Below are 25932 nucleotides of genomic sequence, written 5' to 3'. Positions count from 1 at the left end.
CTTAAAGGGAATTATTTAACAATATAAAACCCCATTTGACCCTTTCCCCCAAGATCAAGCATACAAAACACCCTCCTGTGTGATTTGAATAGTCTTGCTAATTGTTGCGGGTCTTAGTATATTTTCTGTTAATGTAATCCTACCATGAATACCTCTAATCACATCAGTGAACGTGCATTGGACAGAGAAAGGCGATACTGGGTTATTTTGCTGCTTGTCGGCTGACTAGATGTGATTAAGGTATTGAGTATACCGGCGCACAACAATAATTGTGTGTTCGTGAAGCAACTCAGTAAGCAGCGGTTACTGTACTTATTTTACCATATATATAATTACAAATAATGTCTGCTGATCACTGGCTGTGGGTGGTACTTAAGAATGTTTTTATTTATTATTTATACAACCACGGTACTGTATTTGATAAATTGTCCAGAAAACATTGATAAATACCAGTGCGGTATTTCTTCTGATTTTTGAGCATGCAAACAAAAAACAATTACAATACACACACACACACACGCACGCACACATACACCTGTAGTAAAGTACTTCATGTCTTAAGAAATTATGCTCCCAAAAACTCCGGTTATGTTTCTGAAAATGTTTGTTTGATCGTTAATAATTGCATGTAACTTTTATGATACAGTAATAACTACACGAGACCCAGAGCCCTGTTTGGCCTGTTTGTGAATGGTGTCATTTCTGATACCTTCCCACTTACTTCGACTACAGTCGATGATCAGTCCAACGATTAATCAGATACAATTCTTCCTATAGGACTGGAGACTGCAATGCGCAGAGGGCGCACTCAGCGCATTCCGTTTCGGGATATGCAGTCTTTATGTTCCTTTTGTTGTACTGGAATGCAGACAAATGACGAAACCTTTGCGAACTACAATTCCCAGTAAAACCTATAAATTGTTATCTCAGGTCCATGCGCACTGCTATTTAGCCAGAAGCGATGATGTCACCTGCAACTGCCGAATGGTACAGTAGTACTGAGTAAAGGGAGATTCCTATTGTAAAGAATCCATGGAGCTCGCTTAAGTGATGGGTCCGTTTCAAAGGTAAAACTGTTCTTTCCATAATTAAATCTGTGACAGTAGTTTATCTCCATTCGCACTATTACATATAAACATTTTGGTGTTATTCTGTGTCTCTGAAAGATGTTAAACACATTCCGGTTAAATGGGTGGGACTATAAGAAGACATGCAGATTCAAGGTGTGTCTTTTAAAACCTGTTGGACATTGGTGAAGTTTTGTCAATGGGTTAACTATTTAAATCCAATAGCCATTCGACTGCTTACTGAACGTGTATTGTATAATGCTATGCATGCGCTGTACACTTTAATATGGTTTGTGATCCTTTTTCGAGAGTGGGCGCAAAGCCGAACTCCGGTGTTTTGCGGGTGAGTTCGCTGTCCGTTTGGAAAGTAAACCTGTACCTGCTACATGAAGCTGAAGCTTCCGTATTGCCCCTAACCAAGCTTACTCTGTCAAAGGTTTTGCTAAATTTGTTTTCATGTAACGATAGTGTGAATATGATTTTGATCGGCAGCGTTTTGCAGAAGAAATCGTGAAATGGCAAGAATTAAAATAGTTAAATCTGAGAACAGAAGACTTCGTAACTGGATAGTTAATAAGTTAATATTCAATCAATAGTAAATAGTAAACCTTGATCGTATTGTAAACGTTGAACACTGGATCCAGCTACTTGTACTTTTTGTGGGTTGATAGTACCAGATGCTGCATTTATGCGTTATTCGTAACGGATTAATAGCCAAAATGTTTATACACAGCTGTTGCTTTGGGCAATCGTACTTGAGCTGTTGCTTACAGTGAGTTGTAAAATAAAATAAAAAAGTAGCCTACTTCTACACGTGATACATTTGTTTTTGCGTGTTCTGTGATTCTATAATTTAGACTTCATTGCTCCATGACCACAAGTGGATTATGAGTGCACGTTATGATTTCAGCGGATGTCTGCACATTACATATAATTCACTTTAAGAAAGAAGCAGTCCTGTTGATTTGGAAAAGCATATGTATTTGGACTTCCATAGGTTTCTTCTAGTCTGCGGTTGTTTGCCTATAAAGTGTTTATAATAATGTGTCATTAATTGTCGTAAATTTCTTTTTTCAATATTTGGAGGGAAATAATTTAATTTAATTTAGTCGTCAGCATACACTTGAAACGAATGCATTTCAGCTGAAATAATAAAAAAGGATGAACATAGCTAATCAATATTTGCAGTTATAATCAGACGATTATTAGATAAGCCCTGACCTGGAGGAGTAAAGTTGTACTGATGGGACAGTAACGGCATGATATTAGACTCCGGGGGCTGAGGAGGCACACGGCCAAGTGTGCAGCTGTTGAAGGAGTTATTTCTGGACTGTCTCATGGAACACATGTGGGCTGAGGCGTTTGTTTTCCTGGCTTACCTGGTGCAGAGCCTGGAATGGTGCTCTTGCTGCGGCTGGCATCTCCACAGAACGTGGGATCCCAAAGCTCTCGGGCTCCAGTCATATTATGGGATGCGGTGCAGCCAAGCTGCCCCCTGGAGAGGTGCTGAAACACAACAAAAGCCGTTTAATTTGAGCTGAGATCAGAGGACGATCAGTAAGACCCATGAATAAAAAGAATCTGCCCAATATAAGGAGTTAGGTGTGTCCATTAAACAAAAATAAATCTAGTTGGAACTTTCTTCTTTGCAATTGCAGGGATTACAGTTTTTGCAGCATGATATATTTCTGTAACAATAGTGATGCGTGAAACATTTTTTACTGAATGTGCATTAATACTGGACAACGATAAAAACTTGGTCACTGCCCTTTCAAGTCATGTATGATGCTGGATATGTATGTTGAATGTAGGGCGGCAGGAGTGAAATTAAAGGGCCTTGTCAAAGCCCATATCTCACATGTTCTCACTTTCCCACCAGTCCACTAGTCTTGTTTGTCAGGGTATGTATGAAGTATGAAGTTTTTGGCTGACACGAGTCCATATACCGTACGTACCTTGCACTCTGTTGGTTTATGTCGGAAGCATTTATGTTTGAGTGCTTACGCCTAATCCTGTTGCCCCGTGCTTCTGAATTAGTGACATGTCGGTAATGTGCGACCTGCTATAGGAAGTTGTCTAGTTCCTGTCCTCAGCTGTGTATTTGTCCGTGTGTGTTTCTCAGTCCTGGGCCTGCAGCTCTGATCACTCTGCCGAGCGCTCTCTCTATCTTTTGGAACATGCTGTGAAGAACGGGAGTGGAATTCCTCTGGCATTAGGGAGCTTATGCTTGCCATCCAGGGCCGGGGGGAATTTGTTTTGCTCAATTAACTAGAGGCTTGTGCAGGCGAGTTTTGAAAATGCTGACAAGAGGTGTAGGAGAAGGCTCCAATTAAAAATGTTAGGTCACGAGTGAGCTATCTCCACACTGGGGAATGCACGTGTAGTGCCAGGATTGCAGTACTGGAAGGACATTTGTGCTCCTTGAGGTCTGAATTTCCTATGAAGAAATCTGAAGGTCCACTATTGCTCATTGACTAGAGTCAGCCCATGGGTGTGTCTGTGGAAGAAGTTGCCTCCAAAGCATACAGTAAATGTTGTTAGTCAGATTTGTAAAGGTTTTCTCCCCCATGTGGCTTGGCCATGGGGTCAAGATTTGAACCTCTTTACGTGGTGAAATTAATTTATTGACCTTCTGCCTCATTAGTGAACCTAGCAAGAATGTAGCTTTGAAATAGATTTATGAAATTGAGGGAAATTGTGAAAAGCCTGAACTGGATTAATTTGTGCATTAGCCGTTATGAGCTGCCAGGAATGAGACTCTAAAGACCAGTAAGTGATTCATTTGAATTTGCTTTTAAACGCTTGTTAATTAGCCAAGCGGAACCTTAGGAAAAATCCAGTGGGGTTCTTTCTTAAACAATGGCCAAAGAAGCCTACATGTAATATTATGGCCTTATTTATTAGATTTATAATTTTCCTGCATGAATGAGTGCATTCATGTCTCTTTCATTATTTGCACAGAAAGAGAGTTCGTTTCATACAGTCCCTAGTAGAAAAAAATACAGAGGAGGGGGTTAACATTTTCAAATATTTGTTTCTGTGAGCCATTGGAAATTAGAATTTTAATTGATGTGAAATTTAATATGATGATGATCGATCCACATGTCTGTGCTATTTTTTAAAATCATTGATTTCACTGCAATGTCTCCATTGAGAAAGTGCTCATGAATAGTTAATCACACGGCTAAAAGCGCAGTGCCGCCCAGGTTTCCCTGGTGGATTCCACAGACACTGATGGACAGACGTGCAGGGAGAGCATCTGGCCCTTTATCTGGGTAATTGCACCAGAAGCTCCGCCCACACACACACACACACACGCATATTGGCATCAGGTGAGGGAGGCGGGTGTCGCCGTGGGAGGAGGAGTAGTTAAATGGGTGTTAAATTTCACAGGCCCAGAAGAGAGGAGGGGCGCTCCACTGCACCGGGTTTGTAATGGAGACGAGGGGGGGGGACACTGCTGGGAATTCTAATGGCCGTCCCTCACAGAGGCAACATAGGGGCATCTGGGCCTGGGGGTGACATGCGCAGAGAAGGTCTACTGCTAGAAAGAGTCTGCACTGGGATATTAGCGGGGAAGTGAACTTTTATGGAATGTTATGTAGCAAAACCAAAGCAAAGGAGAGACCAGCCAAAGTCCATTTTAATTGGCAGGGGCTCTGCAAAGTGAGTGAGAGGCACTTGCTTTTTCTCAGTGCTTGCTGCTGTCAATTAAAATTCAGTATGGTGCTTCTTTAGCACTGCAATTACAAGCAGTTCTTTTTGTATCAGGTTCTGATATTAACAAGATGTCAGACTAGGTAAAATCTGTGCTGTTAACATTGTTTTTAATTTTTTTGTTTTTGAAAACGTTTTCTGAAAAAAATTAACAAATCGTTTTTTCTGGTTTCAGTGTTTAGTGAAGACACACCATATTACAGTCAGACCCATGGACTTGTTTTTCTTTCAGTTTGCACAGTTTCCAACTGGACTTGTTAATTATTAAAAGTGCTGTTTGCTTAACTGACAGCCGGTACTCCGCACACAGGGAGCTGAAAAACAACAGTATGCGTGCATGTCCGCATTTGCATGCAGTGGTTAAAATATCTGTTAGCACTGAGCTAATGGATCACCGCTTCAATGGCCAGACAAAACTAGCCAAAATACAAAGTTTACTGGACATGACGGCTTCTTAGTTTAGTGAACATGCTGCGCCTCTGAAACCTCTGGTTGAAATTAGGATTGCGAAGCGCGTTGGGTGCATGGGGTGCGTGGAAGGAGACTGCCGCAGTGGTACCGGAGGCCTTGAGGACGCGGTGCCCTCCCTCGCGGTGCAGCCATAACAAAGGGCCTGTGTGACTGTTTGAATATTTCATTCTTCGCCGAGTGTGGTTCACTAGGGCCAGACAATGGCCTGATTTGGTGTTATTTATGCTCAGGACCCCGCCCGCCAAACCCCCCCCCCCCCCCCCCATGGCTCTGGCGGACAGCTTCGCTTCCAACTGCTCGGGAGCTGTCAGCGCCAGCGCTGTCCAAACAAATACCGCTGTCACTGCGGAGCGGAGAGGAAAACAATAATTACCGAATACTTCATTTCTCTCAAATCTTCTTTTCACGCAGACAGTTTTTTTCGGCACAGAATTGCCCCTTGGCTTTTCGGTGTCACGTTGTTTGTCCTCCAGTGCAGCAGATTTTTATGTGGTTTTTGGAGGGAAAAACTAGAAAGATTACACACCGAGGGCCTGTAATTACACTCGATGCAGGCCCTACTTCACGACGGTGTTTGTTTGCCCAAGGAAGCGCCATTACAGATGCTGCGTGACTGAGCGGTATTATTAAGGAGTGTGAAAAGTCTCTCAGTTGGCAGTCTCGTGTACCTCGGAGCTCTGAGCCATTATCACGTTCAGAGAGAGTTATCCTCTCGCATAATTTCTCTTCTCCTTTTTATGCACACCATCAGTACATTTTATCTTTCCAAACCGGACACAGAGCAGGGGCTTCAGGTCTCTGTCAGTACCGATCCCGATGCTCATTTACACTCCTGGCGCTGCTTTGCCTTTCTCAGAAAGCTGTTTCTTGTCAGACTGAAATTCTGCCAGTGATCTGCCTTTGATCTGTGTGGATGTACGCATGTGTCCTTCTGATGCACGCATCACCACTAGAGTATCCTCGGGCTGTTGGTCGCTAAGAGGCAGGCCGCAGCACATGGCCGCTTCGCAGTGAAAAGTGTTTGTGGTGACGGGGGCCCCTTGACCCCGCTTGATTCTCTTGGGGCCAAGGGGCAGGTCACCCTCCCTGCCTCTGAATGGGGGGGGAGTCATCCTTTATAGGCGCCCCCTGAGCTCTCCCCACACACTCGCTCACAGGATATTGCAGACCTGTGCGTGTGTTTGAATTTCTCTCTCCGCTTGCGTCCTGGCCAGTCACTGTGTAAACTCTTAAACTATTCACCCAGCCGTCTCCCCCTGTTATCGCCGCCCGAACGCAAACAGACCCTCCTCACAACTTGGTATGCCGTGAATCACTTTTTTTTAACATTCCGGTTATTTGGCTGCATGTAAAGCTAATTTATCTGTCGCTTCTGCTGTTAGAATGAACATGTATGTGGAAAATTATTTTTCCAAGCCTTAGAAAACATGGCCAGGTGACCCAGCATTCCACAGGCCATATATTCACGTTAGGAATCTGAGCTGCCCGATCTCGGCCTGGACGTCTGCTCGCACACGGATGAACTCCTTCATATCCTTTCAATAACTCTGCCATTCCCTGAATTCTGTGGCTTGTTTGAAAAATAAACATTTTGGTTGTATTAACATGTATGTCACACACCCTCAGGAAAGGCAACAATTTTGAAGTAGTGAATAAATTCTGTGTAACACAAGTTTCATCGACCTCCTTTCTTTCCTGCTCCACTGTGCCTCCTGTCACATTGGAATGTATTTTCAATTCTGGAATCAATTTGGGGAATCCCGTAAATTTGATATTGGATCATTACATCCTGTCATCTTTGATAACGTATGAAAACAGCTCTATTAATATCTTATAAATGTAATTATGTTCAGAATCTTGCTGAATCAAAAGGCCTCTCGGAGGCTGTACTGTAAAGGGTAAACGTGGAATTGCGCTCAACACTTAGCTGACAGGTGATTCCCTCATGGGATCCGCAGACAGGGCTGCCCTTCGAGTGCCTTGGGTTTGAGCCCGGGTTTCTCCTCACAACGGTAACAAAGGGAGGCAGTTTTCATCAGGGCCGGATCGTGTGTTCATAACCGCTTTCATTATGTGGCTCCTCAAGCACTGTCCAAATATCAGAGCCGGACCAGGTCCGGTTACCGATCAGCAGCTGGGCTCTCGGCTGAAAGGGGAGCAGGCTGGAGCCGCATCCCCCAGTCTCCCTGCTCCTCGCGCTAATACAATAAAGAGCTACGTGCCAAGAATAGCCAGAGTAGCATCCTGACATTGTGCAGCGGACATCTTTACTTTGCCAAAAACACAAAAGCAAATATATATAGGTTCAGAGGTAGTGGTCTGTCAGACTGTCGGTTTATTCGCCAGTTTGGTTAGGGATTTCATTATCAGAGTATGACAGTATCTTTTCTGAGGATATTTATCTGTGGTTAGACTACCTGGATATTTAGCATGAATACCTTACCCAGTACAAAGACTTTGTCAGGCAGCATCGGATGTGCTGAGGCATTTCCTGGGCTCCCGTGTCATTTCCTGTTGCAAACTTACTGCAGTGATGTTTCTGTGTTTCAGTAGGTGCCTGCCCTTATCAGCTAACCTGCGGTCTGATGGAATGATTGAATGCCTGCCTGATTCTGTCACTGCCCTCTTTATCAAAAGAACACCTTTCTCCTCCATCTGACGCAGAAGTCTTGTTTTTTGTTTTTTTATTGCACACACTACTCCATGCTTTACACTCCACCACCTGTTTGTCACTCCTGCCTCATACCCAGTCCTGGTTATGTTTTACACGGACATGGCATCAGGTCTTTCATAGTTTTGGAGTGAGGAACACCTGATTTTTAAGTGAACCAGATGTTCGACAAGTGGGTGGGTTCCCAACCGTTGCCTTGCTCAGTGTGGAACTTTGAAGAGAACCTTTCTAGGGGTTGCACATGGAGGAGGCGGGGGGGGGTTGGTTCATTTTCCTAATGCAAAGCTTGGATTTTAATGTCTTATTTCCCCATTTGGACAGGAGTAGAATGTGATTTGTTCTGCAGATGGGGTGCTGGATATAGGCCTCATTTGCCTCTGGCTACCCTGAGCATGGATCAAGGACAGGAGCTGGAGGTGAACTGGCCAATCATATTGGAATAGTTTGATGCTGCTAGATATGTTGTCGCCTTGAACTCTGCTGCAACAGGAGATCTGAAGCAATATAAAAATTCCTAACTGGATCAACAACCCCAGATAATTATTAGCATCCATGGGCACTTAAAGTCAAGGCAAAGAGTAAGAGGCCCTTATGTGCCTTTATTTTGAAAGTTCAAGGTGTTAAAATGATTCCAGTGACATCGACATTGCTTTGTGAGCCTTTAATGTCATAATTTTTTTAAGTCTATCAAATGCACCATAAATGCTCATGTAATAAAGCCTTAAATTTCAAAGGAGTGGTGATAACATTGAGAGGGAATTTGCATTAGAACATTAATTTGAATCACGGTTTTCAGCCCACTGATGTTTTGTTAGCCATGAAGCTTCGATATGGTTTTAATTAAGTGGATTAGCCTGCCCTTAATGCAAGAAAAACACATCGCTATGGAGCCCCTGATAAGCGCTAATTAAAGCTGCCTCTAGCTCTAAATGAGCTAGTCTGTGGCCTGAGAACATTTTCTCTCTCTGATTGTGGAATGAGCTCTTGGAACAGCTTTCAGGGCTAGGGCTACGAAGCTCAGGGGATGCCCTGTCCTGCATTTGCTTTGTTTGCTTAACTGAGCAGGTGGCTCTGTGAAAGCACAGGTCTGTAGCCTGAGCTTAACTCTCTTCTCATTGGTGTACAGATAAGCAGCCTTTGTATTCACTTTACTATGCATTCCACGAAACCTAAATGGAAAGTTGGACAATGTAGTCCATTAATCCTACTTCTTTTTGGAGACCTGAGCTATGTTTTGTGCTAAATATGTGTTCAGTTCATCTTTCCTCTATCTTCCCAAGCTTATGTTCTGAAATTGTGGTTATGTTTTACAGGTTGGATCATTTAAAAATTCTTTATTCAGGAGAATATATACAGACAGCAAAGAAAAGAGTCGCACATTCAGTAAGGAGACTGCAATCTCACTTGTACTTCTGGGGAAGTTTTAATATGGCCTGCAATGTTAAGTTGACATAAACTGGATTTCTGCTTTACCCTACGAATGAGTAATATTGAAACACAGAAATGTGTGATACAAAAGATATTGGCTACACGATAAACAGCAGCACTGCTGTGTGAGGGTGTAGCTCAACAAGTAAATTAATCTGTTCTACTTTTGACAGAAATCTCAGCTCAGTATGTGTCCTTATTTTTATTTCATGTCTGTGACACTTTAAATTTAGTCAGAATATCAGCATGTCCCAGTTGTAATATCATGATGATCTGTGCTTATGCCATTTTATGACAGAATTAGAGGAATCTAGGTGACCTGCTAAATCTTTTCTTGGACATTTGGCCCAGTGAGACCTTTTTCAGACAAGTCTCTGTGCCAGAAGCATATTTTGTTATAGTTTGGCTTGATAAGGTCTTCTCTTCTTGTACTCCCTTTTCAGTTTTAAGAGTGTCGAGACCTCAAAAAGGGAGCGATTGTCTGAAATGACTCTGCTGGTCTAGTCTTCTAGTCACGTTTCTTGGAGATTGTACCAGTCACTGGCAGCTGTGTATTTATACTGTGGAATTGTGGGTGTTTGGCAGTCATCAGCATTGTAGTCAGTCACTTTATATCTGAAACACAGAGGAAACCAGTGCTCAAGCTAAAAGAACCCTGGGGACTTTGAAAGTCAATTTAGGTTGGGAGGCAATTTCTTTCTTTGCCTTCTGGGCATGATCGTAAAACATGGGCGGTTCCCTGTGTCCACGTCAATCTGAGAGCCAAGTGCTACTGTTGGGTGTTGTCCTAAAATGGTGCTCCCTTGCCAATGGGAGGAGCTGCAGGAGTTGGGGGAGTGGCTCCAGTGCAGATAATTAGCATGATAAGTAGGGGGCAGTGCCCAAAATTAACAGACTATAGTGTCCTGCTGTTGGAGAAGAAAGGCCGCAGACTGCCCCACGCTCACGGCTCTGTAGCGTACACAAAAGCAGTGGGGTTCACTGGCTCCCAATTAAAGCCTTTACTAAGACTGCATGCATCAGGGACAAAGTTTTTTATCTTCTCGTAATGGGACAGGCTTTGCTAAAGCGGTCTTGGTCTCATGGCTCCAAGGGATCTTAAATGAAGATGCAGACAGCTGGGAATGGGGTACGAGAGGCTCTTAAAAAAAGGTACTCGAGTCTGTGTTGCGTCACCCACTTTCGTAAGTGAGTGCAGTTCATCACAGATTTTTACCAGATGCACTGGTTTTTACCAGCTTTTTTAACAGTATAGTGTTCTTTTATTGCTATTTAACAAGCGTTTGGTTGGGGTGACCAGTATCAATAAATATTTGTATGGAGTATGATTTCCCAAGGCACTTTGTTTTGAGCAGAGGCTTCTGAACCTTATCCCACCTATTGGAGGCATTAATACTCCTTGTCCAGACATGCCAAATGTGAAAAATCACTCAAGCCTCACTGAGCTGTTTACCACCACAGTGCAGGCTCTGAGCTGCTTGGAGTCTTGGGAATCAGTGAATTGTATTAGCGTAAAACACTGCCTATGTTTTGGTATTTGGTAAGACTTTAGTATGTCGTGTAAGTGGGCATTCATTTCCTTAGGAGAACAGGCTCTTGCTCTATGGTTTTTCCTCTGATGTTGATGGAGACCCGAGTGCTGTCTTCAGCGCCAGCTGTGGATGTAGGCAGCTGATGCTGATGCATTTTCAGCAGATGTGTGGAAAGCCTGTCCGATAGTTGATAAAGCTTTACACTTACGTGAACCTCGGTAGGTTGGCCTGTGAGAACCTCGTAGTTGGTCAGCGTGAGTTGTTCTAGCTTGGGAAGACAAATGAGTGAAAACACATGGACAACTGTACAACAATCAGGCGGGCAATGGTGAATTGACACAGACGTCTCCCCTCTTACAATGTTTTATATTAAATAAATAAGCAATGCATTATTTTTTTTAATGCAAATTTGTGTTTCAATTTGAAGATGTTTCATCTTCTCCATTCATGCCATTGTACTAAAAACATACCAAGGAGACTAGGGATTACATTCTGGATGGCATTTACTGAACAGATTTTTGAGGATGGATCAAAGGGTTCAAAAGAAAACTGTAGAGCTAAAGAATTAGATGTAGGCTACACGTAACTTTGTGAGAATATTCGGTCTCACGCACTTGCATACCAAACTCTTTTGTCAGTGGCTCCTGCCCATCCCTGCCTGCAGCCCCAGGCTGCCGTGGTGACAGAAGCCTTACCACGCCCCCCTGGCTTCTCCTTGACTGGCCCTTGGGTTTTGGCGCCAGTGGTCACAGACAGAATGGCTCACCCCAAGCCTCTTATTGCTGAGTAAAAGCAACTAATTCACCAAATGAAGGGAGCCTCCCCACCCACCACCCATAGTACACACACCCACACACACACACACGTGCACAAGCACATACACACACACACACAGGCAAGCACATACACACGCACGCACGCACACACACACACACACAAAAGCATGCACATGCGCACACACACACACACATGCACAAAACTCCTCACCTGGCATGCCTTGACAACTGCGTTAAAGCCGAGCGCTCTCAGAAGTATTAGGCCTGCTATAGATAGGCGACTTCCGGAGCAGATGAGGTGTGCTTGTTATGCTGGTTGGGGGAGCCAGACAGTGAGGATATGCAGCTGATCCTCTTATGATGCAGTTGGCCTCATCATCTACTTAAGATCTTTTCCTCACTCCAAGTGCCTGGGTCAGCCATGGTGTCGCGTGGCCAGTATTGCATCAATGCTCTTACTCAACCTGCTGTCTGCAGCAAGCAAAGGGCCAAATTCCAAGCTGTGAGTATTCACTCTGACACTTGTGCAAGACAACATTTACCTCAGTGACTCCATAGCTGCTCTCTCTCTTGACAGAGTACATTGGTAACCAAGTAAACAAATTGTAACTAACTCTTGCTGTTTTGGTGTTACTGACACTGTCAAGAAACTGGACTTCTTTTGTGTGCACATGTCATAAGGCATAAGGATGGGCTAGCTTTCAGACTTTAATTTTAGGAAGCCTAAAGGGAATGGCGTTGGAGAGGGTCCTAATTTAAGCCTACTAATGAGCAAAACATTTCATTGAGCCTTAACTGGAGCTGAAAAGCTTTTGTAAATCAAATTAAATGAGAAATCGCCATATTGGCTGTTACTTCCTTCCTCACATTCTCGCTTAAGCATATCATAAAAACAGGATTATCATACTCCAGATCTCTATGCTGGATGGTCTGTAGTGCAACCCGATGCTTTGTCGTGCTGTCACAAAAGAGGCCATCATGACTTAGCCAAGGATTAGACATTGATGGCAGGCTGCAGTGGACCAGGCGCTGATATCATTAGCAAAGCGGAAAGCTCTGATGTTTGAGCAGAGCAGACTTGGCTAAAAGGTTGTGTTAATATTTGTGGTTGGCAGTCGATTTCTGCATCTCTCTTGTCACGTTGCACACGCTAATTGGGCTGGACTACAACGGACTAAGTTCTGTCATGTGGGTTCAGTTAATCAATGGGATTGTGATTAGGTCTTTCCTATTTATAGGTTGTGCATTCCTAAGTGACCACAAAGGTATCAGTTAAAAGTTGTCTGAGGATCATTTTTGACTACAAGCTTCAGCTTGTTTACATTTAAAAAAAGGATTCTGCCGCAGGATTTTTGAGCACAGTTTTGTATTTGTCCACATCACAGAAGGCAGAAGACTGGTTAGCTTAGTCTATGTATAGTATCCTGTGTGAATGGAGAGTGGAAAAGAGAAGAAAAGTTCTGCTAATGTAAAAGATATGTGTGACGTGTTGTTCCAGTGAAATGAAATCCCTCTGAAAGCTCTTCACCTGGGAAATTTTGTTTCTTTTTATCACAGCTTTTAAAAGATTCTTACTATTTTTACTCCTTTTATAGCCTTGCTATTGGACAAAAAAAACCCACGGCATTGAGATTATCATGGTTGAGCTCAAGAATAAAAATAATTAGACTTCATAGTCCTGAAGTCCTGAGGGTGGACCAAAATCTTTAGCCTCATTCGCCACGTCACCCATTGTCAGAATGCTTTCAACAGCTGCAGTGTTTTGAGTTCTCTTTGCATTCTGCTATATGGAATTCTTTAATGGGAAAACATGAAATTAATGAATAGCGTTTTTTGCCATATATTGATGAAGGAAATGTTGACAGGATTTAGCCTATGTGATTCATATATTGTATTTTGCAGGGAATTACTTTTATTATTAGGATTACTCTGGAGATGTGTTGTTAAGCTTTAAGCTTGTACCTAAAGGACAAGTATGTTTGATTCACAAGAGTGGAGATTAAAAATAATGCTAAAAACAAAAGGATAAAAAAAGAGATGGGAAAGATTTATGAGCCTACAGCTATCTCTGGTTCTAGGTATTAATAGTATCAGAAATTCATTGTTCAAGATTCTGTTGTCCTCATACTGTTGTGTTTTCTTTCCTACAGTTCCACTGGGAAATATTCCAGTAGGAATCCTTGTTTGCCACTGTTGTGAAGGTTCTTGCAGTCGCTGAAGCAATGTTATTCAAATCATCTGAGCCACAAGTTTTCATCTCCTGGTGCTTATGTGAAAGTCTGTTTTAAAAACTGTTATAAAAAAAAGATTAGTGGTATCAGACTCATTTGACTAAAGCATACAGTATGTCTACCCGAATAAAACAAGTATTGAACAGCCAACCAGTTGTTAATGCTCCATCATATGATGTGAGTCTTCAGATATTTCGCCATATAATTAGCGGGTCCCATGCTAATATCGTCGTTTGGAGGACGGAATTCTTGTGCGCTGGAAAAACATAGGTTATGCGAAAATGACATATTCCACAGGAATTTGTAGTGGTTATTATTATTGTATGATTATCCCCTTACTTTCCTTCATTAATCAGAGCATCTAGGGCCGGGGTAAAATGAGAGACAGCATACCATAGTGGAATTGCTGAGCACATTGCAATACATGATGATGGGAGTCTGTGATGTAACTGAGATATGAAATATCTCCAGATGTTTTTGCCCTTAACTGAGCAGAATGTTAATGTCTGCCTTCAGTGTTCATTGAAATAGCTTTGAAGCATAAAAGCCCCCGTAGGCTTTAGTGAATGGGGTTTGGACTTCAATGCTTTGTTTACTCTTCCAATGCGGCATTCATCAAGAAACATCAAATCCAGCAATTGAGGGGGAAAAAAACCGAGTTAAAGGAAAAAGCACATAACAGAGAAGGTATGTGATACTGACGACACAAGCAAGCTACGTATTTCTCAACTTGAGTGCCCTGTATATGAGCACATGACAAGTTAATTATTAGGCAGCTTTCTTTCAGCATGAGCTTGCTTTACAGTCTGTGCTTCGTAGACTTGGTTTCCTCAAGTACCCGACAGCTGCGAATAAGATACTCCTAATATTTAATTTATTTACGTTGGATAAAATATTGCATTTTTCCCGCTTCTGGATGAAGTTGAGCTGTTATACGGAAAGCAGAAGGGACTGGCGTTGCTGTCTTGTAAGTTTGGCCCTGAGAGAAACTCATATCTCGGTAACTTCCAGTAACTGTAAAGGCAGCGACTCAGTGTTCACCATGACATGATGGCAGTTTGACTGAGTTGAATGTTAAGGAAAATGGACACGCAGGTTGAGGAGGATGTGGAGGCCAGGTGCTGATGAAATCCACTCAGCTGTGGGCTGACACGGACACCGCCGCACCTCCACACTGTTGGGCCGCAGATCCTCAGCCAGCGCTTAAATAAGGCCCTCACCAGGAGGGTGCTAAGCTGCTTTGTAGTCCACACCTCTGACCCCAACCTGGTTTCATGAGATGGTGACTGCACAGGAAAGAGGCACTCTATTTAACAACAGGTGCGATTTTATTTTTGTGTAAACGATAATGGAACTTTTTTTTTGTTGGTCGGGATAGAGGCTCATTATTTCCCAGCTTCTGTGTTCATGAGTGCTCCGTGAGGATTATTTGATGTGAATTTTCTTCTGTTACCCGGCACGAATTACGCGAGTAACGATCGCAAATGTGTGGCAGGCCGTGAAAGGCTGGAAGAGCGCTCGTGACTCCTTCGTGTCTGCGACGGAGAGCTGGATTTACAGTTTGTGATGATTACGCCGATCTCAGAGGACCGGCTGGACTCTGTAGGCCAAGATTTTATGCAGCCGCGTCCTTCTAGGAAAACCGACTGCACATTTATCAGGTTGTAAAGTAGCGCTGTTTCGCCGATTGCTGATGTGTCAAAATTAAGGCAATGTCCTGTGCGTGAGGCTCATTAAAAAAACATTTAAAGTAAACATTGCAAACACAGCATTGTTTACACATCAACTTTGTTTACATACAAATTTGGTAGATAACTCTCTATGGGTTTAAACTCAGGATAATAAATATCCCAAATTAAAATATCTGGAGAGCCTGGTGCCATTTTTTTCCCATGGTAACTAGGTAGCTATTTTGAATGCTTTTCATTGGTATCTAGGTAGCTGCTTAATGAAGCTTCACTGGCCTGGTGAAATTATTCAGAGGCATAATTTTTTCCTGCTAAGAAACTGGACCCCTGCTTATCACACTGGAAAACCTGATTGAAACAGATTGCTGCCTTGTCTACAATATTACATTTCGCAATTTATTGACTTCCATCTCCGCCTTCATTATCAGTTTATTTTTTTCCACAGTGTTGTGATGTGGGAAAGCTCATCAGACTGAATGAGGTTTTCAGCCAGAACGCCATGCCCTGATAAGGCCCAGTCCACTGTCGGTTTCCCATTGATTTTTTTTTTTGTGAGGAGTCATTGCCTGTGTTGTGACCTGAGATAGCGGGAGATAAGAATCTGAACAGCTGACTTGTCTTCTGCTCAGTGTGAGATCACCAGCAGCACGTTGCCAAACTGTTCTCCCTCACAGTGCAGTTACAGAGGGCTCGGGAAAGTGACCGTGACATCATAAATCAGAATATTTGTGAGGTAAGCGCGAGCTGAGGTCATTCAGGCTGGCCGAGCTTGAATCTAGCACATCTGCAGATTAGCCCGTAAGGCAGATTGATGGGCAGCTCCGGTTGCGGCTCGAAGCAGTTCTGTGAAAGTGAAACGAGCTGCGCAGCAGAACGGTAGAGGAGAGAAGACGCGCGATGGATTTGTGGGTGGAGACGGGTGTCGGGCGGAGATCCAGACCTGGTCTCCCCCGGGCGGCGGCCTCGGCCCGCTCCGCTTCACACCTGCCGCGGGTCGCCGCGCCGCGCCAGTCCGGCCTATCAGACGAGCGCGTCCTCAGCTGCCCACGCTGTTCCGCACACTGCCTCCCTATTCCTGCCAACCCGCGGGCAGCTGTTGAGGCTGGGTTTGGAGCGCCAATCTCAACCGACCGGTAGGCCGGCATGCTCGCGTCTTGGCACCGTCCTTAATGCAGTAATTTGTTGTCATAGCGAGCCTGAGGTATAGTTTTTAACAGAAACAGGGACACTAATGCACTGTGGCATGGGAGGCGGCTGGCTTTGTCCTCTCTCGGTGGTGCGGACCTTGTGGAGCGGTTTCTTCAGTTGGACACCGGAAGGTTCTGCCCTAATTTAGCGGCTTGGCTGTGAGAGCTGACTGCCTGATCCGCGTGCTCGTCGCCTCCTGCGGGCCGGAGACGCTCCTGGGAGCCAGACGGGGGGGGACGCGCACAATGGGACAGCGTCTCACCTCACGCGCACTGCGTGACCCGCCCAGCCATCTGGATAAAGGAGGCGCGGCCAGGGCGCGTCACACGTGAGCGTCACACGCGCGTGTCACATGGGCGTGACGGGCCCTGCACTGAGCTCAGAGCACGTCCTTACTCCCGAACGCCTCTCTACACCTTTTTTTCGGCACAGGCTGCTCAGGCTTGTGGGAATGCTAGCCTTCCCTCGGCCAAACTGACTGTGAGTTCCAGGCCATGGCGGAATGTTCCTTTTTTGTTTGTCTAAGACTCCACCTCTGGCCCTATTCAAAGCCAACTGTACATACAGTGGGGCAAATTGACTGTGCAAGATTTGTGTGAGCGCACTTGGCCGCCCTTACGTAGGGCGTCCTCCTCTCAAGCACATAGCTGATGTCTCCATGTCCCTGCCTGTTAGCGCTGGGCAAAGCTGTGCGATGGTAGAAGTGAGATGGTGGATGACAGGTGCCATTCATCGTGTGCATCTCAGCTCAGCGGCCATCGCAGTCGGGCCCCAGACCCCATTCAGCCGAGACAACGGACTGGGAAAACAACTGGGGACTCTGTCACAGCAGGCACCCAGGGCAGAGCGCGCCCCCTCATTACTGGGGAGTGAGCGTCGGGGATGTGAGCGTCGGCTGCAGGGGTTAAAACCGGGGGCTGTGTGTGTCTGCAGCTGCTGCCCCCGCGGCTTCTGCAGTTAAATATTTTCTAACATGGAGTATGAGCTATAAACAAGCTTAGCGTTTTCATTGGATTTCATTCTTTTATCATAGGAACTTTTTAATATTCAAGTGTTTAAACCACCTTTGCTTTGTAAGCAACATTGCTGGATTGTACTGATTGATGTCAAGGAGGAAATCTTTTTTAAAACTTGGTTTAAAAGTACTTTTTCATAGCAGATATTTTATGACTGCTACTAATTTACCCTTAGTGTTACTGTTACTGGAGCTACCCACACAGTCAGTCACGCAGTGAGGGTTACTGCTGTTTGTACTACTACTACTGACTACTCCCTACCATCTTAGCCAAGAATATAATTTTGGGAACATGAAAAACAACTATTTCTCATGTCTTATTTAATTTTCAAATCAAATTTTTTCTCTTTAGCCTGTTTTTATTGGTAAGCTCTCTTAAGCAGACAGCATATCGGATTATTAAATAAAACAAAGCAATGGAAAACAGATTGCCTGTCTTCAGACACAAGCAGACCTGCCCTTATTTTGTCTGTTGTCTGTTTCACTAAGCTTGGCGGCAGGGTCATAGTCAAGTCTTGTCCTGCACTGTGAACCTTACGCCAATGTCCTGTTCTAACACAGTATTGATGTTTCGGTGCAGCAGCTCTCTCTCTCTCTCTCTCTCTCTCTCTTGCTCTCTCTCTCTCTCTCAGTTCTAACCCCAAACACTAGCAATCCCCACCCCCCCCCTTCCAAAGGGGGAAAAAAAAGAATGAAAGAGAAGTGGGCAGTGGCTTAGCTCTAGCTACATCCTATCGGAATCGTGGCGATGAAAAGGGGTGTGGCTTAGAGGTAGGGAACTGGCTCACAGCAGCAACATCTGTGTGTTTGCCGTCAGTCCCGGCGCAGTGGAAACAGCTTGTGAGAGGCCTTTTGTTTCAGTTTGAACTCGGAAATGGCAGAGAGAGGCTGAGTCCGCTGGGAAAGAACGGGGGACTGATCGCGTGTACAGTGTGCTGCTCCTGTGAACCGGCATCAAAGAATATGTCAGACCCAAAGACGGGCATTTCGGGAACTATTGGATAGAAGTGTTTTATTTTACCTGGGCTAAGATTGCATCGTTGGAGATGTAAGGTTGGAACTCCACTATCCACAGGTAAATGCTGGCTATTTTATCTTTTGTCCAAGCTGTTGTCCAGTTGGGATTTTTATTTTATTTCAGGGAGCAGAGATTTGTTTATTTATGTATTTAAAGTGTTTTTTTAGCAAACATCTGTCTAATAAAATGAAGCTAAGGAAAGCATAGCGTGTCTTTTTATTTTAAGTAATGCAAATTAGATACTAGTGTATGTGCTAAACCTTGTGCTATGAGACTCTGAAATTATATTTGCAATCTTTTGGTTTTAGAATATTGGTAGTCTTTGGAATTTTTCATTTCTGCTGTTAACCACTGAACATTGAAAATGTAACGTGGTATCACAGCAGAGACAGGCAGCTACTGTCAGTGAGGGGAGGGTGTATTTTTTAATTTGCGAATTGTCCGGGTGGAAGTGTGTCTGTATTTGTGCTTTCCTCTGTGTTCTGTGTGAGAGGTCCTGTTCGCATGGGTCAGGCGAACGCGCTGTGGAAGCAGTGGTTTGGCGGAAAAATGTGCTCTGGGGGAAAATGCTTCTCCGTCATTCGCTGCGCAAGTGAGCCCCAGGCTGAAGAACAGTTGCGAATGGAATGAGACCCGCGTGCATTTTATCCCTGGGCGTGACAGTGCAGACAAGGAGGCATAAACATGAGACAGATGGAGTCACCTTGAAACTCAAGTTCCCTTGCTCTCACGCTGCAACAAAAAAAAAAAGAGGAAAACCACCCAACCAGAATGGCTGCTGTCCTGTGATCTTCTCCTGTTCTGTGACAAAGCACCCAGGCATGTATATTCACCTGCTGTCTCTGAGCTGGATGATGGTGCTGTGAGATTGAGTATTGAGTTACCAGGCAGGTGACTAAGGAGTCTCCCCCCACCCCCACCCGTCCACCGCCACTACCGAAGAGATGATTGATCAAATTCATGACACCCCACCTGCTGCAGCTCAGGTTAAAATGTCCGCAGGCTGGCAATCTGACGCACTGTGAGGAAGACTGTGATCGTTTGCCAGCGTGTCAGCGGGTCCAGAACGCTGCCTTGTCTCCACTCCATCCGTACATTTCTGTGGCAGCGGCGTCCACGGCGGACGGGCTGCTCCAGGCTCCGCATCCAGGAACGCCGGCTCCCGCTGGTGTCCTGGTCCTGATTCATCGCAGACACATGGCAAGCGCGCCTTGGCAATGTTTCTGCGTGCTCGTAGAGCCCGTTAGGAAACGGGAGACCGACGGTTGCGGTGGGAGACTTGCGTCTTTTCGGCAGGGAGGGGGTTGTGTATCACATTAGTCGGTCTGACACGGCTGTGCGTTGGGAGAGAATGTGAGTGGGTGTCTGTTGAGGTGAGGGGGGTATGGCGGATTGGCGGATTGACAGAAAGGCAGGGGGGAGCGTCTGTAAATAGTAAAATGTGTGTCAGTCTCGCCCGCGCTAAACTGTGTCTCCTATCAGCTAGCGCTTCACAGCTTTTTCGAGGAACGAACAAGTGCCGCTGTTATCTTGCCAAGTGGCAGCGGCACAGTACGCACAGGCTGGATTTTGAATGGTGAGTTCTGTGAATGATGTTCAACATGCTCCTGCTCTGTCTCATTCTGTTAGTGTAAATAAGAGGACAATCGGATACTGAAATAACACCCTTGCTCTGCCTTCCTTAGGTTTCCCAATGATTTAATTAGTTTGGGTTTTCTGGAAGACGGAAATTAAAATTTGCCGAACTGGTTCCACTTCATAATCGTTGATTGGAACAGATGACATTTCTAATCAGGCTCATTATTATTTGCAACGGTTTGCGTAAGCGGTGTTTCAGTTTAGGGGAAGTGGATGTCTGGAATTCCAATGTTGTGGTGGTTTTAGGCTTTAACAGGTAGGACTGGAATCTGCTTCTTCGGTGTCTATCAGGCTGCGGTGTTTTCTCTCATTACCCAGCGTTGCATTAGGCTGTGTTTGTGCAGGGGGAGCAGCCTCCCTCCTCTGAGGAGTCATATCTGCTCAGGGAAAAAGGGGTCGGCTGTTTGCTGACGAAACAGGGACTTTGACCGTTATTGCTGCTGAGGCTTTGGCCCCGTCTGGTGATTACACTGAAAATCCTATTTAAAAAAGTGGGGAGGAAAACAGCAAAAAACCGATTCTGCAGCCAGCGTTTTGCGAAGCCCGGCTCACAATCGTAGCTGGTGAACGCGCGCATCACTTTGATAGAGGGGGGTTGCCATGGCGACGGCAGCGAAGGCCCTCTACGATGATGGACGCGCAGCAAATAAATATTCAGTGGGCCGGTGACATCCTCCGACAGCCCCCTTCCCAGACTGGCAGCCACGGATCCGTCCCAGGCTTAGCCTGGAAAAACTCATTACCCTCACTGTTCTGCAGCAGTCCCAACAGCCCCGTCCTGGGGGATTAACTATGAAATGAAGAGCAGTCAAATGGAAAGAGCCCCAGCAACCGAGGAGGAGGAGGAGGAGGGGTAGAAACCGGGAGGGGTACTTTTCAGCTGCGGCAAGGTCATGGGGCGAATCCGTCGGGGGTTGGGAGAGGACGCGGACGCGCGGGGTGTGGGCGAACGGGACAGTTAGGATTATGAGGGAAAATTCACGCCACGTCTCTATGGCCGCCCCCCTCCCCCTTTCAGCGCGTCCCTGCGTCGCTGCTTTATTAATATGAGGCCGATCCTGGGGAGGGGAAAATGATGGAGGGTCCAGAGTCCCACGCCTGCGGGATTGTGACCTCTCTGTGTAAGTTCTTGGGAATATGGGGGAATGCATTGGTAGGGGTCTGCTCCCAACCAGCCCTGCACAATGCACTCTGTGGTGCTCTGTCGCAGTCATCAGAATTATGAGCGCAATAATGACGCGTGGCCCTCTGGGTGTGGGATTTCATTCAGTGGGAGAAAACTGGCTCCCACAACAGCGGTGTCTCTGAAGTTTCACCGTTTCCCCGTTGATTCGGGCTTCTGAAAGTAACTTTTTATTAGGTTGCAATAAACTGATTTGCTTGATTCCCATCACACGATGAGATTTGCTCTCATCCTCTCTGTAGTCTTTGCCACCGTGCATCGGATATTCGAGCAGTGAGTATCCTAAAGGGACTTTGATCAGTTATTGACGAGCTCTGTTTTCCGTCGGCTTCACCACATTTTTCCTAGAATGTTGTGTAATGGATCTCCCGCACACTGTCCTCGTGGATGACAGTGGGTGACCTTTACCCTCATAAAGCCTAAAAGGTTGTCTTCTCCAAAGGGACATGGGCCCATATGTTATTGATTTCTCAAAGAGGGCGGGGTTTCAGGAAGGGAGCAGCTTTGTGGTTTGCCTATGAGATTGCAGGCTGATGTTGGATCTGTACTGGAAGGTCTCTGTGACAGTTTCTGGCATGCTCAAATATTTCACTGTGTGCTTGTAAACCACATAGTCTCATAGCCATAGTGCTTAAACATCACCCTGACATTGGAGATGTCAGTTTGGCTACCTTTATAAATAAAAGTCATTCAAGTTGAGCTGCCATTTTAGTGCAGGTTTGTGTTCCTGCCATAGCCATATTTTGCATGTGTGAAGGCATATTTATAGCCACATTTTGCATGTGTGAAGTATTTCCGTTAGTGTAGTAGGAGTGTAATTGGGACCCTACGCGGTCCTTTGTACAGAAGACATGATTGACATAAGAAACAGATAACTAATTGAATAATTCTAGTCTATATCTCGGTAGCCTTGAGGTTGCTGCTAAATTATTGTAATTACCTGCTGTTTTTGTGTCTCGACGGTCCAAATAAACATCCTGTGAAGAATGGGAACAGGAAGCTAACTTGTCTCTCACTGTCGGTTGAACATGTTTGACAACTCAGATACTTCAAATAGTTTTTTGTCCACACTGTCCTTTGTGAACAAAGTTAAATTTAAACATGCATCTATGTTTTCTCAATTTTTCCTTTCTTGCAGTTCCAGACAGGGCGATTTTATTATCAGGCACAGAATAGCAGATGTTTTTATGCCTGGAAGCGTTTGATATTTGTGATTATTTGGGGATGTATTATCATGTTGCCTGTATGTTTCATCTTGTGTTCATATGATATAGATTTTTCTTCAAAGCGCACAACACATCCAGAGCACATGGCTTTCCCCACAGAATATCTGAACAAGGCTCTCGAAGCGCTATCTGTTCTGGAGGTGTTATGTCCTGGCATTGCTGATAATGTCCCCATGTCTGTCACACTCCTGTCAATCACCTGTTCTGTCTCTTGACAACGCTCCAAAGGGCACCTGGACCAGTAGCGTGACATTGCTCACAAAACACTTCGCTCTGTAATTACTGAACACACTGAACACAAGGAATTCACACCATGTGCGCAAGGTCCTGAAACCTCCACAATTGTTTACTAGCAGGATTTTCATGTGTCAAACATTTCCTCAGATAGACTCTGTTCTCTCCATCTTAAGCCATTGTCTGTATATCACTGCTTTTTATAGCATATGAAGTAGTTTGTACTTGGTCTGTGTGTTTATGTGGATATATTCTTGGTGCAGGCCTTTGTTTACGGCCTGGAATTGCCATGCCCACGTTCGAGCTTGATTGAAGTGGAACCCGATGTGGCCGCAGAATGCACTGGTCAGTCTCTGTGCTTTTGAAAGCCCTGCTTCATGGTTCCAGTTCAGAGTAGTGCCTTTATGGGCTTAATTCAGTGAGATAAGATGGAAAGTAAAACCTTTACAGTGCTTAATGGACTGAACTGACGAAAAGATGGGATTAGAAGATTGTGTAAGAATATCTTGAGGAACTAATTGTAGTTTAGGGTTTAAGACTGAATCAGGTTAATGCGATGGGGCTGCCAGGGCATCACTGACCTATTAACATGTAGAGCTAAGCCTTCACAATGGAACACTTGGAGAGAGTGATACACTGAAGGTGAGCCATTATAAAACTAAGATTTTTAAAACAATGGGCAGTTTTTTTTCTAACTCATATGCTGTTTTGTATATCAGTACTGCATGTGCTGGGCGAGCTGTCAAAACTGAAATGGCACAGCTCTGTGAAGAGTAGCCAGCTGTCAGTATGCTGATAACCGCAATTAACATCCTGCCATTGTTCTAATGTTAATTGACAGCTGTTTTGAGTGTAGTTTGCACGAAGAAGCCCGCAGATGATGTTTTTGACATCTGGACTCAATATGGGAGCTAGCTCTTAGAGTTCTGTGATTACATGTTTTACACACAGAAACAAATATTGTGGCAAAGCCCCTCGCCGTCTAAAGTAACGAAAGTTACTAATCATGATTCTGCTTCATTCATCAACTTGCGTGCAAAACGGGGACACGCAAGCCGCTATCGTCGCTTGTCGACGATTCTGTCACGGCTTTCCAGGTGTGCTTTTCAGCTGTTTCTTCTGATGAGGTGCAGCGAACAGTGACTCAAGGAGTCCATTTTCAGCCTAATTATGTAGGCTTTCCAATGAGCCAGCTCCCCTGAGGGCACTGGAGAACAACACGCCCAAATCACAGCAGAGACGGGGAGAAGCAATGGGCCACATGCACACAAAGAAAAATCCTGGTAAACATCTGAGACTGCCTGAACAGATCAGTCCTCTCCAGATTACGACAGGGGAGAAATTGAAGCGGACAGCTCTGGCTCTGGGTTGACACACAGTGGAGGATTTTGGCAAGGTGCTCTCCGCAGCCCCTGTGCTGGTCCTGGCTCCCTGGTCAGAATGAATTTACGGAGACATTTCATAATCTGTAATGGTTTGAATTTGAAATATTGTTTGGGGAATTTTCCTCTTGTTTGCAAATATTATTTCATTTACTGTTTATGTTGAGCGCAAGAGCCCCCTGCTCCCCTGAAGACAACCTGGGGGTCAAAACTGTAAAAGCACATGTGTTTGCAACTGTAGCTAAATCCTTGAGATTCTTAGGTTACAGTTTGGTGGGATGGGATCCATGATTCTTTTGTGCCCTTTCTGACTCACAAAGAAAAGCACCCATTACTGAACTCACTCAAGGATTAGGCAGACCATACTGAGATACTGAGCAGTGCCCTTTGTTGTGCTGGCACTACTGAATTGTTCACAATTACAATGTAGCCATTGTAGTTTCTTGATTTATGATTCACAAGATACTGTATAAACTAAAAAAAAAAACTATGAGGGTAATACTTCAAAGGATGAACCAAAAAACCGAGCAGCGAATCATGCTGATGTACACTTTTTTTTCTTATATTCTCATAAACACCTGGCTGTCTCTTTGGGTTAATGACCATGGTGTTGACTCCATAGCCTGTGATCCTTCTCCTCATTCATTACAAAAAATCTCAGCTGTGTAGTTTTTTTTGGGGGTGGGGTGGGGGTTATATGGGGGATGGGAGTCTCCCAGAGGAGGGAGGAGGCATGCAGGGCAGGGAGGATTAAAGATAGTGTAGCTGTATGGTATGATGCCTGTACCACCCTTATGAGTCGGGGCAAGTTTGTGGTGGCTGGAATGTTATATATCTACCGGGGGTGAGGGAGTGGTGGGAGGCTCCCATGTCAGAGAGAGTTTCACATTTAGTTCTTTAAAATGCAAATGACATGACGCACGCATTATCTTATAGATTGTTGGGGGGAAATGAGCGCCATGCGTGATCGATCATCCGTGCAGTTGTGAGCGGAGATAGTGAGGGCGGTCATTGCTGTGAGCAGAGGATGGACATTTTTTTGGGGGAGTTGGGGGTTGGGGCGTACTGGCACAGGCCTGAATGGAATTTCTTTAACTGCGCAGCCCCGTGGGAAAAGTCAAACGTTAAAAAGGCTGGTTTGTGCGGGAGAGCTGGGCGAGGGCATCCTGGGTTCGTAGAGTTACAGTGAAAACGTGCAGGCGGAGCGCTGCTCGCCTCCATTTCATTTCTTACACTCTGCGTCTTCAGCTCCTTCTTTGTTTGTCCCTCTGTCTCTCCAGAGTTCTCATTACTTTTCTTTGAACAAATGCTATTTAATCACAAAAAAGTGACTAAGAAAATGTTTTAAATAGTGATGTGTGGCACTGTCTGTAGTGTTGCCAACTTTCTGCCGTATGCGTTTCCCCCTCAAGGGTGGTGGTCCGGTCCCTCGCCATAGCATTGTCTCAGTAGTGGTCCCTTCTCTGT

At 44.9% G+C, this 25932-nt stretch overlaps 1 protein-coding gene across 3 annotated transcripts in view; it reads left to right on the top strand.

Annotated features, from left to right (window-relative positions):
- Window positions 1–943: 943 nt before the first annotated feature.
- daam1a (dishevelled associated activator of morphogenesis 1a) overlaps window positions 944–25932 on the top strand; it is a 73182-nt gene continuing 48193 nt past the window's right edge. For 2 of the 3 annotated variants that reach the window (XM_064323565.1, XM_064323550.1), the window contains exon 1: window positions 18581–18859. The gene's annotated coding sequence lies outside the window, so the exon portion shown is untranslated. Of the gene's footprint in view, window positions 1068–18580; window positions 18860–25932 lie in introns of those variants that run through there. The other variant, XM_064323557.1, reaches the window with a different exon arrangement.

The sequence above is a fragment of the Anguilla rostrata genome, chromosome 1, assembly GCF_018555375.3.
Source record: "Anguilla rostrata isolate EN2019 chromosome 1, ASM1855537v3, whole genome shotgun sequence".
Taxonomy (NCBI): domain Eukaryota; kingdom Metazoa; phylum Chordata; class Actinopteri; order Anguilliformes; family Anguillidae; genus Anguilla; species Anguilla rostrata.
This window is presented reverse-complemented; position numbering and strand designations above follow the sequence as displayed.